The 25,714-nt window shown below is 50.8% G+C and overlaps 1 protein-coding gene across 1 annotated transcript in view; it reads right to left on the reverse strand.

Annotated features, from left to right (window-relative positions):
• The window catches only part of pard3aa (par-3 family cell polarity regulator alpha, a), a 129,138-nt gene that overhangs the window by 14,426 nt on the left and 88,998 nt on the right, over positions 1-25,714 (reverse strand). The window lies entirely within an intron of this gene.

A 25,714-nucleotide genomic window follows, 5' to 3' on the forward strand; every position in this document is an offset into this window, starting at 1 on the left:
GAGCCCCCAGTGAGCCATGGGCAATGATTCATGTGGGCCATGAGGCTGCCTTTAGCGGTCTGCAGGCCCTCCAGCAGGCCTCTGAGGAAACTGGGCACCAGGGAGAGGGCCTCATCTGCAACACTTTCATTATTGGCCCGGAGAGAGCCTGTCAATAGGAATCAATGCATTTCTCCCTGTTAATCAAGCACGCGGCCATATACGGCCATCACAGACAATCCCCTCATTATGACATGCCATCCTGTCAGATAACACTGATGATTTATACAGAGAGAGAGAGAGAGAGAGAGAGAGAGAGAGAGAGAGAGAGAGAGAGAGAGAGAGAGAGAGAGAGAGAAAGTGACATGAAGAGAAGGTAATCAAGGAAAATAAATTTCTGGAATATGACAATACTCAGATTAATGAATAAAGAAGGCTGACTCTGGAGGTAAATGAAAGGAGTCAAAGTCAGAGGGTGTGTCCTGGTGCATGGGATGAGGGAGGAGTCAGTCAGGGGGTGTGTCCCGGTGAGCGGGGATGAGGGAGGAGTCAAAGTCAGAGAGCAGCACAAACGTGGCTCTGTGACCCTCGCTGATGACGTGCCTGCGAGCCTTCCCACGGAAATGGGCCCATAATTGTAGACTGCAGTGAGGGGCAGCCAGCTGATGATAATGGCCGCTCAAACACACTGCCAATCAGCCTTCATTAAAACGCAGCTAAATCACTTCCAATAAAGGACGAATTGAGCTGAATGAGATTGGCTGGGCTGTGACATCATGGTGGAACATCCAGGTTCTGTTGTTCTACGCGGTCATTAAATTCAAATGTATTATCCACGGCCCATTGAGTCCCCCATTCCTATAGCGTAAGCAGTAGTGTGGAAGCCCAAAGGCCACCGCGCTCATTTCAGAGCTTAAGGGACTGAGGCTGTGCAGATGAAACGGACCGTCATGCACAACTGTTCACAACTGTGAGGCTGGTGTGCTGGCCAGGTCCGCTGTTGCATGCCTGCGTGATCACCTCCGGCATGACGACGTTCTCCACACACTAATGGTAAACAGCCTGAGCTCCAGATGAAGATGATTGTGGGAAGTGTTCACCACATAAAACAGGTGTGACAGTTAAGGCTGGCACAGGGAAGCTAAACTCAGATTAGATTAACACAGTGTGATGTTCATTCTGGTCAATGATCCAGCACAGAACATCAGAAGCTCTGCATTCGAGGGCCGACGTGATTCATGGCTCCCCGCCACTCCGCGACATATGACGAGCCTGCTGCCATTAAACAAGGTTCATTTCGCTTCCTTTTTACTTATGTGAATCACAAAATTCTTCTTTCCTGGTCTGGTCTCAAATCCATCCCAAAGACCCAGGCTTATCGCATCTGCTCAGTATAAGACCATTGGTTCCTCTACTGATTTTAACACTGAATGTTGAATATGCCACATTACGTTATCATAACCAGAGATGCAGGACATACGTTGCTGGAATCCTGACATTTACTGACATTTATGCAGTAATAGGGGAAAAGTGGCTTCTTTCCTATGAGAGGCGTTATGCATTGCATCAACTGAACAAGTTTAAGCCAAGATGATGGAAAAAAGGTAAAAAAAATAATGTTTCAGAACATTTTCACTATAAAATGGCATTGCGGCCTGATGATTAAATTGAGGTGATCGCTGCTATCGTGGAGTCTTCATTTGTGACCAATTGTAGCCCAGCCCCAGCTACGTGTCCCCTGAAAGAAACAACATCCTGCAAAACATAAACAACAAACCACTCTGTTATTACCGCACATCTGTGAGGTGGGGGGTGGGGGGTCATTTGGCTATTATCTCCGGTAAAACGTGTGATTACACATTAACGTCGGGGGCAAAGTGCCCGCTGTCCTCGCTTACAGTCAGACAAGGGGAGAGAAGAAAAGAACGAGAATTAATAAAGAAAGAAAAAAAATGGCACAGAGATGAAGAACAAACGAGGTCTTCCACTGTCAGCGAGGAGGAGTGAGAGAGAGAGAGAGAGAGAGAGAGAGAAGATTCTGAGGCTTCCCTTCAAGTCCCTTCTTCAAGGGACCCCCGGCATCATTAAAGCTAGCAGCAGCGATGCGGCCCCATTGCAACGCGGCCTGTGTAATTGGATTAGAGTCTGGACTTCCTCCACAGGGAGGTGGGACAGGGCATTATGGGAGTTCTCTATGGGAGTCTGGGTGGGCTCTGCTGTGACACTGCCATCACTCCACTGGAACAGCTCAGGCTGTTTTATGGATCCCCCTCTCCATTAGCACAGAGACATAGAGGAGTCAGCAAGGTGCCATTAACTTAATCCTCCAGGCACACACACACACACACACCACCCCCAATTCCAAAACAAACAGCACACACACACAATACACACAATCGTAAATTCTACTATCTGACCCTGGGAAAGGTCAATATGACCCTAAGCCCCGTGGCAGAGAGACTGCTGACCACCTGAGCTCAGCTGTCAGGATTAGACACCAACCAGAGCCGGTAGCCATCCTGGGCCACGCAGCACGCAACATCCAGTGATGTGAAATGGAAAGTGGAACGTTACAGCCTTAGATGGTAGAAGCACCTCTAGGTAGGACCACAGGGCACATGGCGCTGACAATCATCAAGCAATTAAGACTTAAAAATGATGTGGAGGAGTTGGAGATGGAGACTGATCTCGTGTCTGGGGTGAGGGATAAAAGAAGTCAAAAATTCATAAAGCAATTGAAAAGATTCACTGCTATCTGATGAGAGGGAAGGAACTCATTCTCACGCCCTTACCAGCCAGAGACGGGGACCTGCGTCAGCCACTACAACCCAGCTGCACTTCTGACGGATCTTGAAAGACTCGTGACTTGCATCTGACTTTTGCATAACTGATTTGCCACTCAGCTTATGAAACGAAGGTGTGTGTGTGTAGAGCAGGGTGGGGGTGTGTGTGTGTGGGGCAGGGTGGGGGTGGGTGTGGGTGGGTGTGGGGGACAAGATTCCTGATTGTTTGAATACGATTTTTCTCTTCTATGTAATCTCATGCAGGCATCTGGGCTGTCAGTACCAAGAGGGTCATGCGAAGTGTGTTTATTTTTATTCGTTCTTCCAGCTCATGCTGACGCTGAACTCAGCACGGCTGCACTCAACACACTTTACTCATCACTCACAGGTACAGGAACCACAGACAGATGGACACAGCGCTGGCTACATTCCCTTCAGTACAGCAGCAGAATCAAAGAAGAGTGGCAAAGCAATGTTAAATCTTACAAGACATTTTCTAACACATGATGAAATGTATGGAAATCATACATGCTAACACGTTAGCCTGCAGGCTTGCTCATAAGTACTTCAGCCAGCTAGGCCAATCAAGACTTCTAGTCAGTTTCACATCATTGTAAGCAGTAACGAGTTAAAAATGTTATGCGTGCACCACGGTCTTACTGTCATTTTCCTTTGCAAACCAGTGTAAATTTTAAATTAGGCTTCAGGCACTGTTCAATGTCTTTGTGAAGGCATGTCAGTTTATGTGACCAGCAACCTCAATTTTTTGTTGTTGATGTGTCTCGACTCAAGTCTTATCCAGAGACTCAGACTCGTCTCCCCAGAGACTTGTGAGCACCCCACTTCTTTGTAGTCTCGGTTCAAAGATTATTTGCTTGTTTGAGCAAAATGTGCCATAAAATCCCCTGTTCAGTGGGTCTAAATCTGTGGATGGGTCAGAGTGGCAGACCAGTGCCAAAAGGCAGCAGGAGTACACCAACCCAAACACACCCACCCAAACACACTCACCCAAACACACTCACCCCAGCACACACACCCCAGCACACTCACCCCAGCACACTCACCCCAGCACACTCACCCCAACACACTCACCCCAACACACTCACCCCAGCACACTCACCCCAGCACACTCACCCCAACACACACACCCCAACACACACACCCCAGCACACTCACCCCAACACACTCACCCCAGCACACTCACCCCAACACACTCACCCCAACACACTCACCCCAACACACCCACCCAAACACACTCATCCCAGCACACTCACCCCAACACACACACCCCAGCACACCCACCCCAACACACCCACCCCAACACACCCACCCCAGCACACCTACCCCAGCACACCTACCCCAGCACACTCACCCCAGCACACTCACCCCAACACACCCACCCAAACACACTCACCCCAGCACACTCACCCCAGCACACCCACCCCAGCACACCCACCCCAGCACACCCACCCCAACACACTCACCCCAGCACACTCACCCCAGCACACTCACCCCAGCACACTCACCCCAGCACACACACCCCAGCACACTCACCCCAGCACACACACCCCAGCACACCCACCCCAGCACACTCACCCCAGCACACACACCCCAGCACACCCACCCCAACACACCCACCACCTTTCTTCAGCCTCCCCAGATCACATGGCATCAGGTGTTGTGGAGGTAATTCAACGCCACGCCTTGGTACAGCTAAACAAGAGCTCGCAAAGGCCATCAGCAATCTGTATCGACGGGGCAACAGCAATTACTACAAACCCCCCCACCCCCCCCATCCCCGCCCTCCACTCATCAACCCCACCCCCCACACCCCCAAAATGGAAGGAGAGGCGGAGCTACAGACGCTCTTGGATGCTCGAGATTAAAGGTCAGAGGGAGCGGAAGCGGAGCAGCGTGGTGGACAGACAGGCGTGCGGTCCGAGAGGGCGGCAGCATAAAGCCTCCGTGGCTTTGATTTCCCTCAGCTGTCGTTTTAAAAGCAGACGGGACTGACAGTGAGGCAATTAAAGGCGCGGGGTGATAAAATATCCATATGCCACAGCATTTAACAAGCCAACAGTTTCATTCTCCCAACACAATGAGAATCACTCAATATCTGTCTTCTGCTCACTCGCTGAAAGGTCAGTTTACAATTCCTTGTGCCCCTCCCCTTTTCTGTTCATTCTCTCCCTCTTTCTGTCTTTCTCTTTTCTCCAGCTTGTCTCCCTCTGTTCGCTTCCCTTTCATCCTCCCTCCCTTTCTCTTGCCATTCTCCTTCTTTCTCAGTCTCATCTGGCTGAATAACACCTCTTGCCTGTTTACTTTATGGGCTTCTGAAAGCAATTTCTCCAATGGCAGAATGTTATTGTGGCAGATTAAATGCAGCGAAATCTAGCCTGACACGCCAGCACACAGCGCAGGGAGGCAGCCATGGCAGTGGGCTGATAACGTCTTATTGAGAAGACCCTCCTCATCAGGGCAAACAACAGAACCAATGGACTCGCTGCTGAACACAGATGGAGAGACTCCACACACAGGTAGTGGATGATGAACCCCACACACGGGGGTTGAGCTTCAGGAATAGAATGTTCCAGAAGCTATGGCACTTTCCGGCGATACCCAAACTCTTGTTCACCTCGATCTCCACATCCATTACGATTACATGTTGGCGAGTCTCACACTGAGCTGTGGTACAGCTATCACCTGAGCACTCACTCTCTGATGTGGGAATCATCAGGTAATGGGGGGCTACCTGGGGGGATATGAGGGTAGTGTTCAGGTTAAGTTAATATGGGTGTGACCCATCCTTACTGTCCAAAGCATTAAATGCATGACTTCCATTCTGGCACCCCAGAGTGCTTTTGAATAGAGGTGCCTTAGATATGGAATGCTTTCGCTTCTCCTGCTGCGTGCATGACAGGATAATAAAGGAAAGACACAACACTGGGAAGATGGAATTCTGTAATTAGACCCTGAAACAGGGACACGTGTGAGTGTCTGCGTGCGTGAACATCCGTGTGCGTGAACATCCGTGAGCGTGAACATCCGCGTGCGTGAACATCCGCGTGCATGGAGTAGATGTTGTTCCAAGTATATATTTATAAAAGAATTTCAGCTACAGGCTGCATGTTTGTTTTTCAGAAGTGAAGTTTTTCTCTACACCCAGCGCAGGCGGCTTGACTGCTACCCTCTCTTCCTCTCTCCCTTCATCCCTCCTTCCTTCCCTTCATCCTTGATGCTGTTGTTTGCTTTCATCACATCTACCATCAGATTGAAATTCTGCCAGCCTCTCTGCCTTCTCATCATGTCCTCCAAATCTTTACAGGGAAGGCAAGATGAAGGCTTGCTTACGCCTTTAGCCATATTTCATCAGCTCAAAAGATTTAGTCATATTAATTTTATAGCCCAGAGGACGTTCATTTTCCATCAAAGGCCGTGGTATAGGCAGGCTGGGCGGGGCACACCCATGGAGATGAAGCGGACAGATTAAATCAGCATTACTGCTGGTCATTTTCACAGTGCTAGATAAAACCCGCTCAAGATAAAGTTTGCTCTTTCTTCTCTAATCTTCAGCTGAGATCGATGCGAGCCAGCGGCTCGGCTTCGGCTCGTGCTCAGCGAGACGCTGCGGAGACGCAACGGCCATGCTCTCGCTCTTCCGTTTACACTCCATCTCGCTCCTTCAGTCGTTCTCAAGCCTGACGGTCCGACTCTTTTCTCCCCCCTCCGTGTTTTTTTTCTTTTTATCTCAGCAACTCTTTTGTGTTGTGGTGTTTTTATTTAATCTCAGCGAGTCTTTCTTCCAGCCCTCTGTTCGTTCTTTCTCCAGATTTCTCTCTTCTCATTTAATTCCCCCCCCCCCCCCCCCCACTCTGGAGGACGTCTCGCTCTCGTTCTCATGTCCGCTGAGTGACAGCTGCAGCTCAGACAAAAGCCGCCCAATAATACGGCCGGCTTACTGCGCGCTGACCTCATCCGCGTGCGTCCTGACTGGTGCACAGCCGTGGCCTGGCCAGCCCTGGCCCACAGCTCCTGCTCCCATAGGGAGCGTGCACCCTAATAAGCTGCCCTACCAGGGGACGAGAGGTGTGCTTTTTGTTCCTGGTTTTCTGTTCCCTCCTCTCTCGCCATGGCCCCTGGCACCCTATTCAGGGACCCGGGAGGCGTGACAAAGGAGCAGGCGGCCCGATCAGCCGGGTCCAGGATTCTGTGTGCGGCATGGGGGGTCCTTCAGGAGAGAGGGCGGGGTAGTCCGGTGCATCTTGACCACCCATTGTTACGGGACGCTGATGACCCCCCTCCACCACCCACCTCCACACACACACACACACACACACACACGCACACACACACATTCACCCTGAGCAGAAGCTCTGGTGGAGAATAAAGAGGCTGGATCATAATGAAGGCAGTGAGAGCTCAACACTAACCTCTCAAGTACACACAGGAGTAAATGCAAAAGCACACCTACACCACCTCTACACCACCTCCCGCTGCTCCCCTGAAGAGAGCACCAGAGCCAATCTGGCCTCAGCCTTCATATACACCACACTTAGCCAGGCTGTCAGTCACTGCAAAAACACCCCTCTCTGTCTCGCTCAGTCTCTCCGTCTCTCTCAGTCTCTCCGTCTTTCTCAAACTTTCTCACACTACCTTCTGTCCGTTCAGCTCATTCTCTCTTCGTCTCTCTGTAAAGACCGAGACTAAACCCTGCAGCTGTTTCTACTGTTTGAATGTGTCTTCCATCTCTCTCTCTCTCTCTCACACACACACACACACACACACACACACACACACACACACACACAGTAAGTACAGAGAGAAAGACTTCCGTTGGGAGCCCATCACAGACAGCATGTGTGTCTTTATGCTGATCTTTCACAGTTATGCCTAACAGAATTAAGCAAAGATGAGTTAACTCTGGCCTAGAGACAAGATAACTCTTAAATAGAGACGAGGTAACCCTGGCCTACAGATGAGTGACCATGGTGTAGAGACCAGGTAACCCTGGCATAGAGACAAGGTAACCCTGGCCTAGAGATGAGGTAACCCTGGAGTAGAGAAGAGATAACCCTGGAGTAGAGACAAGATAACCCTGGCCTAGAGATGAGATGACACTGGTATAGAGACAAGTTAACCCTGGCCTAGAGACGAGGTAACCCTAGCCTAGAGACGAGGTAACCCTAGCCTAGAGACGAGATGACCCTGGTGTAGAGACGAGGTACCCCTGGCCTAGAGACGAGGTACCCCTGGAGTAGAGACGAGGTAACCATGGCCTAGAGATGAGATGACCCTGGTGTAGAGACAAGGTAACCCTGGCCTAGAGACGAGATGACCCTGGTGTAGAGATGAGGTAACCCTGGCCTAGAGACGAGGTACCCCGGAGTAGAGATGAGGTAAACCTGGCCTAGAGATGAGGTACCCCTGGAGTAGAGACGAGGTAACCCTAGCCTAGAGACAAGGTAACAATGGCCTAGAGATGAGATGACCCTGGTGTAGAGACAAGGTAACTCTGGCCTAGAGATGATATGACCCTGGTGTAGAGATGAGGTAACCCTGGCCTAGAGATGAGATGACCCTGGTGTAGAGATGAGATGACCCTGGTGTAGAGATGAGGTAACCCTGGCCTAGAGATGAGGTGACCCTGGTGTAGAGATGAGATGACCCTGGTGTAGAGATGAGGTAACCCTAGCCTAGAGATGAGATGACCATGGTGTAGAGATGAGGTAACCCTAGCCTAGAGATGAGATGACCATGGTGTAGAGATGAGGTAACCCTGGCCAAGCCCAAAGACGACTCCCATAACTCAGACGGCGGCTGCTCCCATAACTCAGACGGCGGCTGCTCTCTTTGGAGTATCAGGGTGTAGTGAGAGCTGCCTGTCTGCACCTTCGTGAGCCGACACTAAAAACCCACTGCATGCTCCCATTAGCTGAACAGAAGTAGAGAAAACTGCTGATACGAAACCCTGACGAAAGCCCGTTCCAGAGCGATGGGAAGAGGTCCGGAGCCCACAGCTGCTCCGGGAAAGGGTCATAAAACGCTGCTGAGCCCAGACCTGAATCAATTATTAAACCTTCACAAGGCATCCTGTTCCTCCCTGACTAATGCTGTGTATTTACTGTCTGGGAGATTAAGACCCGGATCTCTTCCACAAACAGAGGCCGCCTGCGGTCCACGGGAAGCCGGTTGAAGTACGATCACGGGCTCAGAGCGGCACTCAGGGCCCAGACCCAATCCAGCCATTACGGCAGTCACTGTTGTACACACTTCAGCATTCTTCTCCACAATCAAATTAACCCGGCGATGCTGCTCTAAATTTGAACCCAACATCATTCACGGAGACCGCAGAGAGCACGCTGCAGTCATTTATAGGGATCCATGGTGAACTGAGAAGAAGTAGCTGTTCAGTGTAGTAGAGGACATTTCTAAACAATCTGAAAGCTCAAAGATGGAACTAAACAACAAACAAAACAAAGGCCGAGTGATTCAAAGCGATGAGCACATCACACCGACAACATTCATCTGCCGCCAACGTCCAGCTCTTTCCGTTGTTGGCAGTGGAGTGCAGGATGTGTGCTGACTGACAGCACCAGACTCCATAAAGAGGTGAGCCGAGCCCGAAGTGAAGCTGATTTAATCCGGCCTCGCTGATCCGGAGACACCGGCGCCCCAGGGGAGGGCCGGGGCGGAGAGTGAGCATCCGTGTTTGCTGCAGGTCTCCAGGATTAAGCTCTCCAGTCCTGCAGTTATCCGTGTCCCTGCTGGAGGTCGCCGTCGCCCTCCCACACAGTGCAGCGCTGGAGGCGATCGATGATGAACTCACAACAAGAGCAGGAGCGTCCGGACCCGCCAGCCAACGAGCCAGCGTGCGACGGCCGTTTCTGGCGGGAACCGTGAGCGGAATTAGCAGACTGGACTTTCAGGGGCGGAGGTGCATAGGCATGCAGACTGTCTGGACGTCTCTTTATGTGATGGATCATCAAAATGGACCTGTCTATTCTGACGTCATGTCTTTAATGTCATAATGGACCTGCATATCCTGACATCATGTCTTTAATTTCATAAAGGACCTGCATATCCTGACGTCATGTCTTTCCTAAGGTGTGGGCAGGACTTTTATCCATAAGATATTGAAACAGATCATATTTCAGGTCATGAAATATTAATATTTTTATTAATGATTATATTATTTGCCCATCCTTATTGATGTAGGCTTTACAGGCCTTACTGACCTAAACACAAATTGGAAAGAAGGCTTAAGTTTTATATTGTGATGCTAACCATGCCCTGTGTAATCAGGAACATAAACTAGCAGCTAATTTAACGAAAGCTGTTTCAACGAAAGCTTCACTAACTAGAATTGTGGAGACATTGTGTGGAGACAGATATGATCCAGCAAGGAGGTCTGAGATGATGAGGAAAGCAGACAGTAAGCCACTCAGAAAGAGAAGCGAGACGATGCCACCAGTCTCCTCCCGGAGAGCCTGAGCAGTGACCCTCTTCAGAAGGATGAGCAGGGAGAAGTTTCCGGAAGCTCAGACAGGCACAGCCGGTGTATGCTGCCGGCCTCAGACAGGCTGCGAGGAGGCAGTGGGTTTCCGCGTGGAAGCAGACAGCCAGGCGAGCGTGCCTGCCGGCACCGGGGCCGTAGTGGGTGCCAAGCCGGCGCCAATTAACAGCCTGCTTAACGAGACAGCCCGGCTTCACCGAGGAGCGGCCCGGCACAGCGAGGCTGGTAGGCAGAGTGAGGAGTGAGAGCACGATCCCCACACGACACCCACGTCAGGCATGGGAGAGAGGTAGGAGAAGGAGAGAGAGAGAGAGAGAGAGAGAGAGAGAGAGAGAGAGAGAGAGAGAAAGAGAGAGAGAGAGAGAGAGGGAGAAAGAGAGAGGGAGAGAGAGAGAGAGAGAGAAAGAGAAAGAGAGAGAGAGAGAGAGAGAGAGAGAGAGAGAGAGAAGGGGAGAAAGAGAGAGAGAGAGAGAGAGAAAGAGAGAGAGAGAGAGAGAGAGAAAGAGAGAGAGAGAGAGAGGGAGACTGACATACTCCCACAGGCTCCATTCAATATCTCATCCATAATGCCAGGTATGCCCTGTACGTCCAGAACGCATGCACGCAGGCACGTTCATGACCCACTAGAGCACCCGTGTCCTGGCTTACAGTCACCTCTGCAACACAGCTGCTCCTGCACCATCAGGACTGGGCGGCGCTCCGGGCGCAGGGGCCCTAGCAGCCCGTGGACACACACAGCCCGCCAGCCGCACTCTGGTCTTCCACAGCAGATTACTGAGCAGCCCAAAGGAGAAAACAGGCCACCAAAAACAAAGAACGGGCTTGTTCTAGCGAGGAGAGACCCAGTACGAGAACGGAGGTGTGTGTGGGTCCTGTTCATTATCCACACACACACACACACACACACACACACACACACACACACACACACACACACACACACACACACACACAGCTGCCTCCACTCTCTCATCTCAAGTGGCAACATTTCATCACGGCTGAAAACGTGAATGAGCTTTAGATGTAGATTTACGCCTGCCTAACACCACACACAGCAGCACAGTGGGCCCAGGCGAGAGGTCATATTTTACACACACACCACACACAGCAATCGGGCTCCAGGTAAGTAATTATGCTGCACTTAATGCAAATAGATGGGCGGGAGAATCAGCAGTGAAGGGGAGAGGGGCCTTGTGCTAATGCCAGCCCAGTATACACAACACACTCTCTGCAACGCCCTGGCACGCTCTGGACCGGCCAAGGGGACATTCTGGAGCCGCCATCCCAGGGCAGAGGGGCCCAGGTTGGGCTGCGGAAGTACACAGCGCTGGGCCTCTACCAGGCACAAAGGCTTTAACACCTGTTGTACAATTTGAGCAGGATGACATGCCAACCTGTTGAACAGACTGTGCTGGCCTGGTTCTGCTCAAGCAAGGCGGGCAGGTCTACGTAAAATGTCCTTTCCCTACGACACTTAGCACATCAGACAGGAGGGAAGCTTGGCCCTGGGTAATAGGTCGAAACACACAGATGTGCCTTCATCTGAGGATGTGAAAGGGCAGAGAATAAACGTCATACGCTGCTCTCACGCTGCTGTGGGTGAATACATCCATTCCAGTCTCTCCCATCTGTCTCTCTCTCTCCTTCCCTCCATGGGGCCCGCAGGGAGCAGAAGGAGGAAAACCAGGGACAGGAGGAGAGCGGTGAGGAGGACAAGGTACGGGGACATCTGGACTGTTGCTGAAGTCATAGCTAGGGAAAGTGTGTGTGTGTATGTCCACACATTTTTTATGAACATTGTACACTTCTGAGTACCTGACTTGTAAATACATTTAAGAGTGTGTGACAGTTTGGACAGCGCCGGGGCACATGTGTTTGAGTGTGTGAGTGTTCATCTGTTATCCTGCCTTGCATTATTGAATTAGGAGTCCCAGGCCTCTTCTGGGAACCAGAACGGGTGATGAGGTGGGATCAGGGGGCGGGATCAGGGGGCGGGATCAGGGGGCAGGATCAGGGGTCGTGCCCCTTGGTCAGGGCTGCACGGTGGGCTGAACAAAACACCCTGGCCCGAGGCACATCTTCAATTACATTATCAATGTTGGGGCTCAATCAGCGTGGGGTCGGCGGGCCGGCACAGACAGACGGGGGCGCCACGGGAAGCCGGCCCCCCTGCTGATGAACCCAACAGCAGCACGCTTCATTCCTGAATACTCTAATAGTTATTGACCAATAATCTACCTGTGCAGCTCTGCCTGTGCTTCCTCGAGCAAGACCGTCTACTCAGTCAGGAAACAACTGAATTATCCATGACAGCTTATTAATGTCTGCTCAACGTCTGACCGGAAACGGGGCGGAATGACAAAGGATGGAGAGAGAGAGAGAGAGAGAGAGAGAGAGAGAGAGAGAGAGAGAGAGAGAGAAGGGAGGGGGGGACCTCATACTGAAATCTACTTTGCCGGTGCTTATATATGCAAATATGCTTCCCCTAGTTGACCCCGGTATTCAGTCTGGTGTAATCCAATAGCTGTGGCCTAGCGTGGCCCCTGTCAAACACATGATCTATTGCACTCCAGTCTCTGTCCTAATGAAGACATCACACTGATGAAATGCTCAGCACTGTTTAGAACACAATGAGGCACAGAGAGACAGTCACCAGGGTAATGCAAAGATACATCCATCACACACCCACACACACACACACGCTCACACCCCCCCACCCCCACACACACACACGTTCACACAAGCATGCCCACATATGCACACACAAACACATACTTACAAGCATGCACACATGTACATACACACTCAGTAGCACACACATGCACACTCATGCACACACACGAACACGTGCGCACACACACATACACACACATGCACATATACACACAAACACACACACACACAGACCATCAGCCATCAATCAATCACTCAGATTCTGATTAGAAGAACTGCCAGATGATATCACTAGTGTAATGATAATTATCAGCATTAACTGACAGTGTGAGCATGAAAGGGCAACAGAGCAAATGGGCTAGAGCTACATGACAGAAATGATAACTGTGCTTAACTTCACACAGATCAATTGCAAGGAGGTTGGTCATTTAAACAGCCTTAGAGTAAGAACAAGTGTGTGGGAGAGAGAGAGAGAGAGAGAGAGAGAGAGAGAGAGAGAGAGAGAGAGAGAGAGAGAGAGAGGAAGGATGGAAGGAGGGAGAAACAAAGAGCCGGAGAGAGGGACGGGAAGAGAGCGGGAGGGAGGGAGAGAAAGAAAGGGAGAGGGGGAGGGAAAGAGAGAGAGAGAGTGTGTGAGAGAGAAAGAGAGAGGGGAAGAGAGAGAGATCCATAGGGAGATCCAGAGAGAGAACAAATCCCACACAGAGGCTTATTGATATAAGAAAAGTTCTTGTGGTACTTCCCCAGTGTGACATATGTTAGGGAGGGGGCAGAGTGAAAGTGTTGGAAGAGACGTGCCCTTTGACCCTGGCTGCTCGCCTGCACCCTAAGAAAGCAGCTTTTCAAGCAGGCTAAGCAGCTGGTGGGCCAGCCTGGAGCTCAGTCTCAGACGCTAGGCACCTCACCAGCTAGCGCTAGCACAGCGCTGCTCCAGACAGGCCCTGCCAGCCCTCGCTCCACACGTCTCAGCGCCAGCCGCCAGGCCCGTCTGTACGGGCCGTGAGGGGGAAGCAGATCTCTCCTGCTCACCCACCACCTTCCCACAGCACACACCTGATGGAGACAACCCCACCACCACCCACACCACCACCACCCACAGCACACGCCTGACGGAGACAACCCCACCACCACCCACACCATCCGCCCCATAACCTGGGATTTGGCTACAGACTCCAGGTGCTTTCTGTGTAACTGCTACAGCAGGAGCAGAGAAAAGGAGAAGGAGGGAGGGAGAGAGAGAGAGAGAGAGAGAGAGCGAGCGAGAGAGAGAGAAGCTAATATCAGAAGTCAGATCACAGTGTAATCTCTACTAATCCTCACACCCAAACTGTGCTGCTGCTGAAAACGGACAGAGTGAGAGAGAGAAAAAAGTGTAGAGAGAGAGAGGGAGGAGGAGAAAACACACAGTCATTTCCCTCTGGCTGGGGGAGAGAGAGCTCCGAACTGTGGGCTTGCTTTAATTAGGCTTTTCCACTTTGCTTTGACTCCTGAAACTCAAACTTCCATGTGAGAGCTCAGAATGGCGGCTGATGAAACACACTCACAAGCAGGCAGCGTTCCTCCACCCTGGTATTACACCATCACCTCACACCACCACCTCACACCCACCACCTCACACCATCACCTCACACCCACCACCTCACACCCACCACCTCACACCCACCACGTCAATCACTCCACCTCTCTCTCAGTTATGTTACTTAATGGTAACTTAAATGTTTATTCACACTCACACACACACACACACACACACACACACACACACACACACACACACACACACACACACACACACACACACACGGTGTTTCTCATTGGACCAGAGCAAACCCAGGGAGGCTCCTAATGGGTCGTTCATTGTCTAGATGAAATATTCATGGGAGCTAAAATGGGCCAGATTCACAGACTGACAGTGGAGCATGCAAGCAGTGATGGAGAAATGGTGGAGCATGTCTGGGGCTTGACGTGGGTGGGTGCTGTGGGGCAGGGCAAGGTGGAGTGCCGTTGTAGGGTGGATGCTGAGTGGTGGGTTGAACTGGGTGGAGTGGTGTGATGTATGGTGGGGGGTGTGTGGTGAATTGTGGGGGGTGGCGTGATATTGGTGTTGTGGATGCTGTGAATGTTGGTGTGGTGTGTGGGGTTGGGTGTATTGTGAATGTTGGTGTGGTGTGTGGGGTTGGGTGTACTGTGAATGTTGGTGTGGTGTGTGGGGTTGGGTGTACTGTGAATGTTGGTGTGGTGTGTGGGGTTGGGTGTACTGTGAATGTTGGTGTGGTGTGTGGGGTTGGGTGTATTGTGAATGTTGGTGTGGTGTGTGGGGTTGGGTGTACTGTGAATGTTGGTGTGGTGTGTGGGGTTGGGTGTACTGTGAATGTTGGTGTGGTGTGTGGGGTTGGGTGTACTGTGAATGTTGGTGTGGTGTGTGGGGTTGGGTGTATTGTGAATGTTGGTGTGGTGTGTGGGGTTGGGTGTATTGTGAATGTTGGTGTGGTGTGTGGAGTTGGGTGTACTGTGAATGTTGGTGTGGTGTGTGGGGTTGGGTGTACTGTGAATGTTGGTGTGGTGTGTGGGGTTGGGTGTACTGTGAATGTTGGTGTGGTGTGTGGGGTTGGGTGTACTGTGAATGTTGGTGTGGTGTGTGGGGTTGGGTGGATTGTGAATGTTGGTGTGGTGTGTGGGGTTGGGTGTACTGTGAATGTTGGTGTGGTGTGTGGGGTTGGGTGTACTGTGAATGTTGGTGTGGTGTGTGGGGTTGGGTGTATTGTGAATGTTGGTGTGGTGTGTGGGGTTGGGTGTATTGTGAATGTTGGTGTGGTGTGTGGGGTTGGGTGTATTGAGAATGTTGGTGTGGTGTGTGGGGTTGGGTGTACTGTGAATGTTGGTGTGGTGTGTGGGGTTGGGTGGATTGAGAATGTTGGTGTGGTGTGTGGGGTTGGGTGTATTGTGAATGTTGGTGTGGTGTGTGGGGTTGGGTGGATTGTGAATGTTGGTGTGGTGTGTGGGGTTGGGTGTATTGTGAATGTTGGTGTGGTGTGTGGGGTTGGGTGGATTGTGAATGTTGGTGTGGTGTGTGGGGTTGGGTGTATTGTGAATGTTGGTGTGGTGTGTGGGGTTGGGTGGATTGTGAATGTTGGTGTGGTGTGTGGGGTTGGGTGTACTGTGAATGTTGGTGTGGTGTGTGGGGTTGGGTGGATTGAGAATGGTGCAGTGGTGTGTGGGGTTGCACAGAGCCTGGTGTGACATGGGCTGGCCACTCACACACTAATGCTGCCCATACAGACCACACAGTAACCATGGGTCCGCTGCCAGATGGTCACCAAACAACCACACTCTTCAACAAACACAGTGAGGTTTTGTGTTCTATTTGTGTGTGTGTGTGTGTGTGTGTGTGTGTGTGTGTGTGTGTGTGTGTGTGTTTGTGTGTGTGTGTGTGTGTGTGTGTGTGTGTGTGTGTGTGTGTGTGTGTGTGTGTGTGTGTGTGTGTGTGTGTGTATGTGTAAGTGGGGATGCTGTGTGGGAACAAGGGCATGTGTTCTGAACCCTTTAATTAAAAGTCAGTGTTTGCAAAGCACTGCACAGCCACACAACAATGGAAAGGCTTTAGTTGCAATACTAAACCTGCTCGCAGCCCTGCAGTGGGAGCAGGTACCTGACAGAGCCGCCCCTCAGCCAATGAGACGCACTGAAGGTATCACCATGGCACAAGTATGGTAACCGGATACTCAAAGTAATAGGGTGGTTTAAATGAGAGGTCAGAGGTTGGACAGGCATGTACTGGGGCTATAAACGTGGCGTCAGGTGCCATCTTGGTGTCTCACGTAACAGCTGCTTTTTTACAACTTGTTTAAAGACAAAATTAACGTTTTTTCCTTAAGCAAAGTATTACATAAGCATGTTTAAGACTTGGGCAAGCACAAAGTTACTAAAGACAATGACTAAAGACAATGACCAGAAGGGGATATTTCACAAGGTTTGGCGTGAAAGGCTCAGCTTGCTGCCTCTGCGGTACCAGAGCGTGCGTCCTGGATTTGATCCACCATTGCATCATGACGCAAATCTTCAGAACATCCGCAACACTCCACCTCCGACTCCACCTTTAAAATCCCCACAGCGACGGACGACGCTTCCGAGGTAATGGTTTCCATTTCATGCTTTCAAGTCTTTGGGAGGCCAGCCAAGCTCTGATAAATCACCACAGGCTTAAATTAAAGGCCGTTCCCAATTTAACGCAGTGTGCTCGCCAGTTAGCAAGGTGAACTTGGGAGAGAGCCCTCAACCAGCGGCGGCTCCTGTGGCCAGCTCCCACACTCCTACCCCACCCTGCCCCGCCCCGCCACACGCCTGTCTGCCCACTCGCTCGCTGGAGGCCCCCAGCGTAGCCATGGGCTGACTAAGCAAAATGTCCCATCAGAAGACTTCAGCTCCAAGGTCCTCAGCTCTGGGCCGCAAATCAAATGTCTGCTCCTGGTCTTTGTAGTTACTCAAGGTTAATCAGCCTCTCTGCCGTCACTCCTAGTTGTGGGTAAAGAGACTGAAAACGCCACCCTGTCCCTCACACTCAGAACACGATCCCGGATCACATTCTGCATACGGAGCCTGGAGATGAATCTGTTTACACTGTACCCAACCGACAAACATTTGCTGACCTATTGCTGTAAACCTTTCTATGTAATACATTAAAAGAAAGAAAAGGGCAATTAATTTTATTTATCAAGTGAACGTTTTTCAAATGACTTTGCAGATAGAGCCTGCAGTCTGTGAAGAGCCTGATTTCTTACAGATATCTGCATCGTGAAAGCTGTACTGCATACACTCGCCTCACGACAGCTTCATTTGCTGAAGACAATAAACATCCGTTTAATCTCTGAGATTAAGTTAAAACTCTGAAGGGACAATAAAATCAGTTCGCCATAAATACTCGTGTCTCTCTCCACTCATGTGTTCAGTCCGTCATCGTGTGCATAAGTGTGTGTGTGTTTATTCCTCCCTCGAGACCCAGATGGAGCCCAGATCTGAAGCACTTTCGGTTGCATTTATGAGCTCAGCGTTATATATATTCCCCTTTGGTCTAGGGCATGTTGGAAGTCAGTCATTTCATTTCCAGGAAGCGTGAATTCTTTTTCAGAAACATATGTCCTTATCATGTCCATATTTGCACCAGGCGATGATTATGCTACACCCCCCCACCACACCCCACCCAACTGAGCGCAGGGAACCATGAAGAGCCTGACGTGGCTTACTGGGACGTGAACGCTGGCCATATTTCAGCCCAGCCCGCACTGCCACACACCAGCATGCTCACACGCCATCATAATGGGCCGCAGCAGGCCAGCCTATGGAGCGCGACTGTGAGAGGCGAGCGTCTGTGATTGGGCGGCCCCGTGACGGCTCCCAACGAGGCCCAACGCGACGCAGCATGCTCACTAAATACCCATAAGCCATAACACGCCACATTATTGCCAGCAGCACGCGGGCCTCTCGCAGGGGCTCGGTGGAGCGCGCGTGTCCTGTCTGTCATATCGTCAGTCATGACACACGCCATCGGCTCCGGTAAAGTAATGGGCAATATCTCTGCCATCTAATTCACAGGAGAAGTGCTAATATGAATCTCAGCCCGTCGGCGACATGTACGTAGACCGTGCGGTCAGACTGAAGACCACCAGCGCGTGCTTATCTGCCCTAGACTGCACCATGTCTGACCTTACTCCATCCCCAGACGAAAGGCAAACTCCACTTCTCCTTTCAGCGTGCGTGCCAGGGCTCCTGTCACAGAGTCCCGCACCGCGGTGCTGGTCAGGATTCCTCTCTCCCCGTGTTTGTGTTTGCGCTGGTCCACAGATCAGCAGCCCGGCTGCTCTCTTATTGAGCTCTGAAGTCACAGAGGCCTTTGTCCTTCTGTGCGCTTAACGGAGCGGACCCAGAATCACAGGACACAAAGTCACTCTATGAATAAGTAATATATTGGGACGAGACGGTGCCAACTTCCCTTTTAATTAAATTACATCACATAAAAAAAGCGGGGAGGGGGGAAAAACGAGGCTTCTCGTCTTAATTTAGAGCTGAAAGCGACTCACGATCGAGGCCTCTGCTCGGGATTAACGAGCGGCGTTAGGAAAAAACGACTTTCACACCGGCGTCTGCACTTTCACAGGCGTGCGGAGGGAGGGGAGGCCGGGCGTGTGTGAGGGGAGCAGAGGGGCACGGGGGGCCACGGCGGCCATATTGCTCGACGAGCACTCTTCACCTTTTAACACACAGAGCGCGCATTCATGGCCCAAATGAAACAGCCATTGAAGGCTGAAAGAAAAGAAGAAAGAAGAAAAGAGAGAGAGGGCGAAGGAAATAAATCCCTCCGTGGCGGCAGATAAAAAAGAAAGTGTGGCACAGTAAAAGTCTGATTTATGCACCCCTAGCATGGGTTGCTATGGGCGTCCTGCTACCATGGTTACAGAGTCAGTGAGGGCACATGGGAGGGGAGGGGGGGGGATGGGCAGACTGATATTTAACCTCTCGCTGCCTGGTATTTCCCCAGTGGCCCCAACAGATGTGCCGTGATACACATCGTCAGCGCTTTAGTCAAGGCTAATTCACACGACTGGGACTCAGTAGAGCTTAATTGCTCACACTATTGAAAGTGCTCTACACACAATTACACATTTCATAAAGACACAGCGCTCTCAGGTGCGGCTGAAACGTGAACAGAGCTCAATGAAGTTTGTTATCTTCTTTGAACTGTGCAACTCAGCCAAAAAAAGCTAAAGATCTTGGGTACAGATCTTTACATCTTGTAGGTTTTGGGTGGGCGTGAAGTCGGAGAAGTGGAGAGAAGGGAGAGGATGTTGTGAGAGAGAGAGAGAGAGAGAGAGAGAGATAACCAACCATGGTCTTGCACCTTGTATTGCTTTTCTGCCATATGGATCCAGCTCAAACCCAGAGGTAAGCCAGGCCTCACACTGCTTTCTGACCTTCTTAATCACCCAGCTGGCACTAACCACCCAATCATTATTACCCCAATTACCCAGTCGGAGTTACCCCATTCAGGGAGGCTTCAGGGGGCGGAGCTGGGGGAAGGGGGACATGGAACACCAGAGGATGATGAAGCATCTTAATCTCCACAGTTCTCCGTACACAGTCACTCTTGAGTGTGTGAGTGTAGATGACAGAGTGGCCCTGAAGTGGCAGAGAGCATCTCTCCTTCTTCTCCTTTATCTACAGGACCTGCATCTTTGAGCTCCGGTCACCGCGCTCCTCAGGTTCTGGTAGGGGACCAGAGGCCAGTGGGAGCAGTGGACAAGGGGCGGTCTGGAAGACGGGACTGTAGTGGCAGGACCTTCGTGTGGGCGTCGGGCGGCTGGCCTCGATGCAGGCGTGGGGCCTGTAGAATGGGCCTGTCTCTCTGCGGGACTCCTGCTCCATGACGTCTGCAAAGGCTGATGGTGCTCGGGACATTTGTGCTAACATGCTGTGAATGGACATCCGTGCATGTCAATCTAAACAGAAATGCAGTCATGTGACGTTTTGCATTAGCGTGCTGAACCAAGCTGAGGGAGTGCGGGAGTCCCCAGTGTGAGGAATGAACACACACAGACGTGAGGAGTGACCTCACGGGCCACAAAGATGTTTTTAAAACACTAGATTCCCACACTATTTCTCCCAGGGCTATGCAGCCTGGCAGTGACTAATACCCTACCTGTGATAAGAGCCCAGAACCCTTAAAAGGCCTGGCTGGTTATCTGTATTGTTGTTTCATAAAGTGGGTAGCATTACCACCGTGTTGGGGGAGGCCTGTTGAGAAAGACCACAACCATAACAATCTTGCAGAGTGCTGGGTGTCGCTCAGTAAAAGGCGTCTAGCTCATGGGGTGTGATAAGGGGCTGCAGGAAGGTGTGGGAGGGGCTGGAGGAGAATGTGGGAGGGGCTGCAGGAGGGTGTGGGAGGGGCTGCAGTGCAGGCAGGATGGGCATCTGTCTCCTAAAGCTTCTGCAGACAGACAGAGGCACGGCAAGTGTGGGGCATCAAAGCATGGTGCAGTTAGCGGCGGAAATCTCCTCGGATTTGTCCTCACACAGTGAAAGACACACACACACACACACACACACAAACATGCTCACTCATACATACTCTCACACACACACTCACACACCCACCCACGCTCACACACACACACACACACCCATGCTCACACACACACACACACACACACACACACACCCACGCTCACACACACACACCCACGCTCACACACACACACACACACACACACACACACACACACACACACACACACAAACATGCTCACTCATACATACTCTCACACACACACTCACACACACCCACCCACGCTCACTCATACACACACACACACACACTCACACACACCCACCCACGCTCACTCATACACACACACACACACACACACACACACACACACACACACACACACACACACACAGTCGGGGGTTAGGCGTGTGGGTATGTGCATGTGTATGCCTGTGTGTAAGATCACAACGTGGGGTTAAACTGATGTTGTGACAGCTGAGGATCTAGTTCATTTTATCCCCCTAATACACAAATCCACCATGCACTGCCCAAGAACAGCAGATCCAGAGAACAAGACCTTTCTGTCACTCCTCAAGTGTGTGTGTGTGTGTGTGTGTGTGTGTGTGTGTGTGTGTGTGTGTGTGTGTGTGTGTGTGGGTGGAAGGCTTGCTACTCTCTGTCTCCAACTCTTTCCTGGTGAGCTAGCTGGAAGGCCCTGAAGTCTGTCAGTATCAGTCATCCCACACACCGTCACACACACCATCACACACACCATCAGGTCCGTCACACACACCATCCCACACACCGTCACACACACTGCACACACACTGCACACACTCCACCATCTCTGGGGCCCGTGGCAACAATTAACGTAAGCCAATAAAAAATATATTAAGATATGTATCATATTCAAAAAACAGATGAGTGTTAGCTAAGCACATAAAACTGACAACTCTGCACTTTTCTGTAGACGTAATCTGCTCTTTTCTGAATGCTGTCTCAACTTGAACTCATGGAGAAAAGGCACTGTATGCAGTTAGAGCAGGAAGCATGCCTGCTTATCTACAATACCGACTAATTAAGACCTCAGCCTTCCCCATCAGCTCGCTACAACAGCCCCAACAGGAGAGCGGGTCTCCTCCCAGCCAAAGTGGCAGCGGGCAGTATTTATAGTACAGCCAGTCTGCTTATGTTACACTTCCCAACTCCACGCACCGATACGGACCACGCTCCCTTTCCGAAACGCCACGGCACATCCGCACTCTCTCCCAGTGCTTCTTCTCATCGTTATGGCTGGAGGAAAGCTTCCAGAAGATGAGTTTACAGTGAGCCAACCGAAGCCACGCAGCGACGGCTGTAATACGATCAGCTACGAGGCGAGGGAGAGTGCGGCGGACGCCATGATTATTAGGGCTCCTCAGCTACATTACCTCCCTTATCTCCCGACAGCTTATTGCCTTGGACCTAATGGCAGGCGGTGCAGGGGGGGTTGCACCACGCCGCGTATCCCCAAAGATCTGGCCGTTCTTAGTGCAGAATGCTGCTTGGGGGTGTCGTGTGGAAATCGGTTTATAAAGCTGTATTGTATTATGTTGTGTTGCCTCAGGGCACCATGTGAGGAATGAGGCACGAGGCACAGAAATATCATATCTGTGTTCAAAACGAGGAAGAAAAAAAACCTCCTCTGCTCTGGTTTGAGGTAACAAAGTTCCACGCGGCGCTATAAACCCGGCCGCTGCTTCACGGCTGGAACAGGGAGCAGTTTAGTCTGCGCTGACAGTACCCACCACCCTTGCCTGGTCAATTCGCACAGGGCTTCTGGTGCTGTAATGGCGGACCCTGTACACTCCTAAGGTCCCTCACCGCCATTTCACGGCAGACACAAGCAGGGCAAATTGAAATCATTCAAGTGTTCTCTCTTCATAATAGGCTTACACAGGGCTCTCACATCACACAAGCAGACGAGGAGGAAAAGTTTCGAGTTCACAAAGACGCGACTTTAAAGAAGAAGAAAGAACAAAACAGCGATAATAACAAAGCCGGATGGCCGAGCGGTAATGGAGGAGGAGAGTGGATTTGAGGAGATTAGCTGAGGTACATTTAAACCCTCCCTGCCCGAGTCTGAGAGGGAGATCTGTGCTCAGTGGGCCACTCGGAGTTTCAAAATGTGTTGTGTGGAGGGGAAAGGAGAGGGGAGCAGTGGGGAGGTGAAGGGAGGTGAGGGGAGGGGAGGAGAGGAGATGGGAGGAGATGCTCCAGGGAATTAAACCTCTACATGCTTTACTGCCCCTCATTCGCTGCTTATTAGCCTGCGAGTGTTAACAGCCAGCTACGTTCCTGCAACACACCTGAAGCGCCAGCCTGTGATTTTATGGTTTATTTTAAGTTTAGTTATATATATAAGAGAGGGGAAAGGAGAAGATACACATAGTGTGAAATAAAAAACAATCCCTTCCCATGTAATGAATCACAAAAGCACTGCAGAAACAGTAAAGCAGGAGTACGAGATGAAGGTACTGCGCACAGCGAAGCCCAGCATGAGAATGGAACAGCAGGTTGACCTGGGGGTCACTGGGAGAGAGCTCACGCAGGGGAGGGAGACTCCACCCACAGGGGCGTGAGACTCCACCCACAACCGGGGAGGAGAGAGTGCCGGAGCGGGTCCTGTATCCATCAGGGAGAGTGGGATGGGTGTCCCCACCCAAAGCTACAGGTACTGCAAACCCTCTGTCCCAGTCGGTCCTGCTTGTGAGCGCCTCGGGCTGGGCAGCAGTGAGGAGGAGTGAGGAGGTGTGAGGAGGTGTGAGGAGGAGTGAGGAGGAGTGAGAAGGCGTGAGGAGGAGCGGGGAGGTGACCCTTTCTGCAGCCCTGACCACAGCTGTGCGCTATAATGGCCCAGTATTGGTTGATGGCGTTAGGTTAGGCTGCACGCCCAACACATGCTCCATCTGACTCAGGGAACATTTCATTTCCCTCAAAATGTCAAAGGAGACACACATGGAGACACACACACACGGAGATACACACACACACACACACACACACACACACACACACACACACACACACACACACACACACACACACACGTGAGCCGGTTTTATAAAGGTTAACTAAAGCACACACAGACAAACAACAGAATAACATCATATTCTCCACCGAAATGAAAACAATTCAGTGATATAATGACATATTTATGGACGCGTTTATGGACTGTTAAAAGCACATGAACAGTGTGAATCAGAACGTCTCAAGCTTGTGGACACTGCTCTGGAGAAAACCTATATGCCATTATGCTCGGTTCTGCTCACGGAGACGGAGAGAGGTGTCCCCCCAGCCAAACAGCCCTCGTCTGCAGAGCCAGACTCTGTCCCCTGTTCAGCAGTGTTTTCTCCAACAGGTCACAAGCAGACTAAATGCTATTCCAGAACATTCTAAGGCTAGAAGCACTGAATAAATAAACCCAACACTCAAAAAAAAAATCATCACACAATGATATCACCATGTGTGGTCAGGAACATGATCTATAAGGAGAAGTGTAAAAATTACACAGAAAAAGAATAATTTTTCAGCATAAACAGATACTAGAAAATGCCGTTAAGCACTGGTACATTTTCAGTGACCTAGAAACAAAGCAAATCACAGATCTCAAAACAATCTGTCGTCATGTCAGCACAAAAACTCAGCAACGTTACAGCCATAACGAATGCCCCCACATTCAATCATTTGTCATAATTGGAGTTCCTCTGCAAATTGGATCCATTGATTGGCTACAGAGCGTAAAGGCTACAACGTGATTGGTCCACAGCAGGCGACAGCATCAAGGGAATAAATGAAGTGTTAAAATGCTATGGTGCACTGTGACTCCAGTGAACACTGATTAATAATCATCTGCACAATAATCAGACTAGTGGGGAAAGAGAGTGCCAGCTATTAGAGGAGAAAAATCAATGGCATTGGAAGAAGCCTGTAAAATAATGGTGTTTCTGCCCTCACTTTCTATAAGAGAGAGAGAGGGGGCAGAACGAGATGGAGAGAGAAAGTAAGGGGAGAGAGGGTGGAGAGAAAGGGGGAGAGAAAGGGGGAGAAAGGGAGAGAGAGAGAGAGAGAGGGGGAGAGAGGTGGGGGCACTAACATGACTGCCCCATCTTCACAAAACTGACAGAAAATTACTTTCTTTTCGAGGGAGGAGGAAAGAAAAAAATGACCTCCGCTCTTCTGATAGCTGTGGCAGTTCAATAATAGCAGGGTCTGTGTACCAAGGCCAACAGCCCCCCTCCCTCAGCCCAGCACACACACTCTCTCCTTCTTTCTTCTTCACACCTTACAAAATGCTTTTTTTTCTTTCTTTCTTTCTTTTTTTTTTTTTTACATTTGCCAGGTGGCAGGGAGAATCCAGAGCAGCGTGAAATGAAATAAAGCCAAACAGGTTTATCTGTGTGAGATAATCGAACTGCGTTTGGACAGACAAGGCCCAGGTCAGAGGAAGAGGGAGTGACAGCTATCAGGCAGGGTGGCCCATTTAAGGAATTACCATGAGAGAGAGAGGGGCAGAGAGAGAGAGGGAGCGAGGGAGAGAGAGAGGGAGATATGGCATGGTTGGATGAGGCAGTCCAGCGGCCCGTGAAAGCCTTCTGAAAGAGCAGTACTTGGAGGGCGTTTAAAGGCTCTGCAGAAAGCTCTTGGCCTCCTGTTGCTTTCATGTCTTCTGGAGGGTGAAGTAAC

This window comes from Brachyhypopomus gauderio, chromosome 13 (genome assembly GCF_052324685.1).
Source record: "Brachyhypopomus gauderio isolate BG-103 chromosome 13, BGAUD_0.2, whole genome shotgun sequence".
Classification (NCBI taxonomy): Eukaryota; Metazoa; Chordata; class Actinopteri; order Gymnotiformes; family Hypopomidae; genus Brachyhypopomus; species Brachyhypopomus gauderio.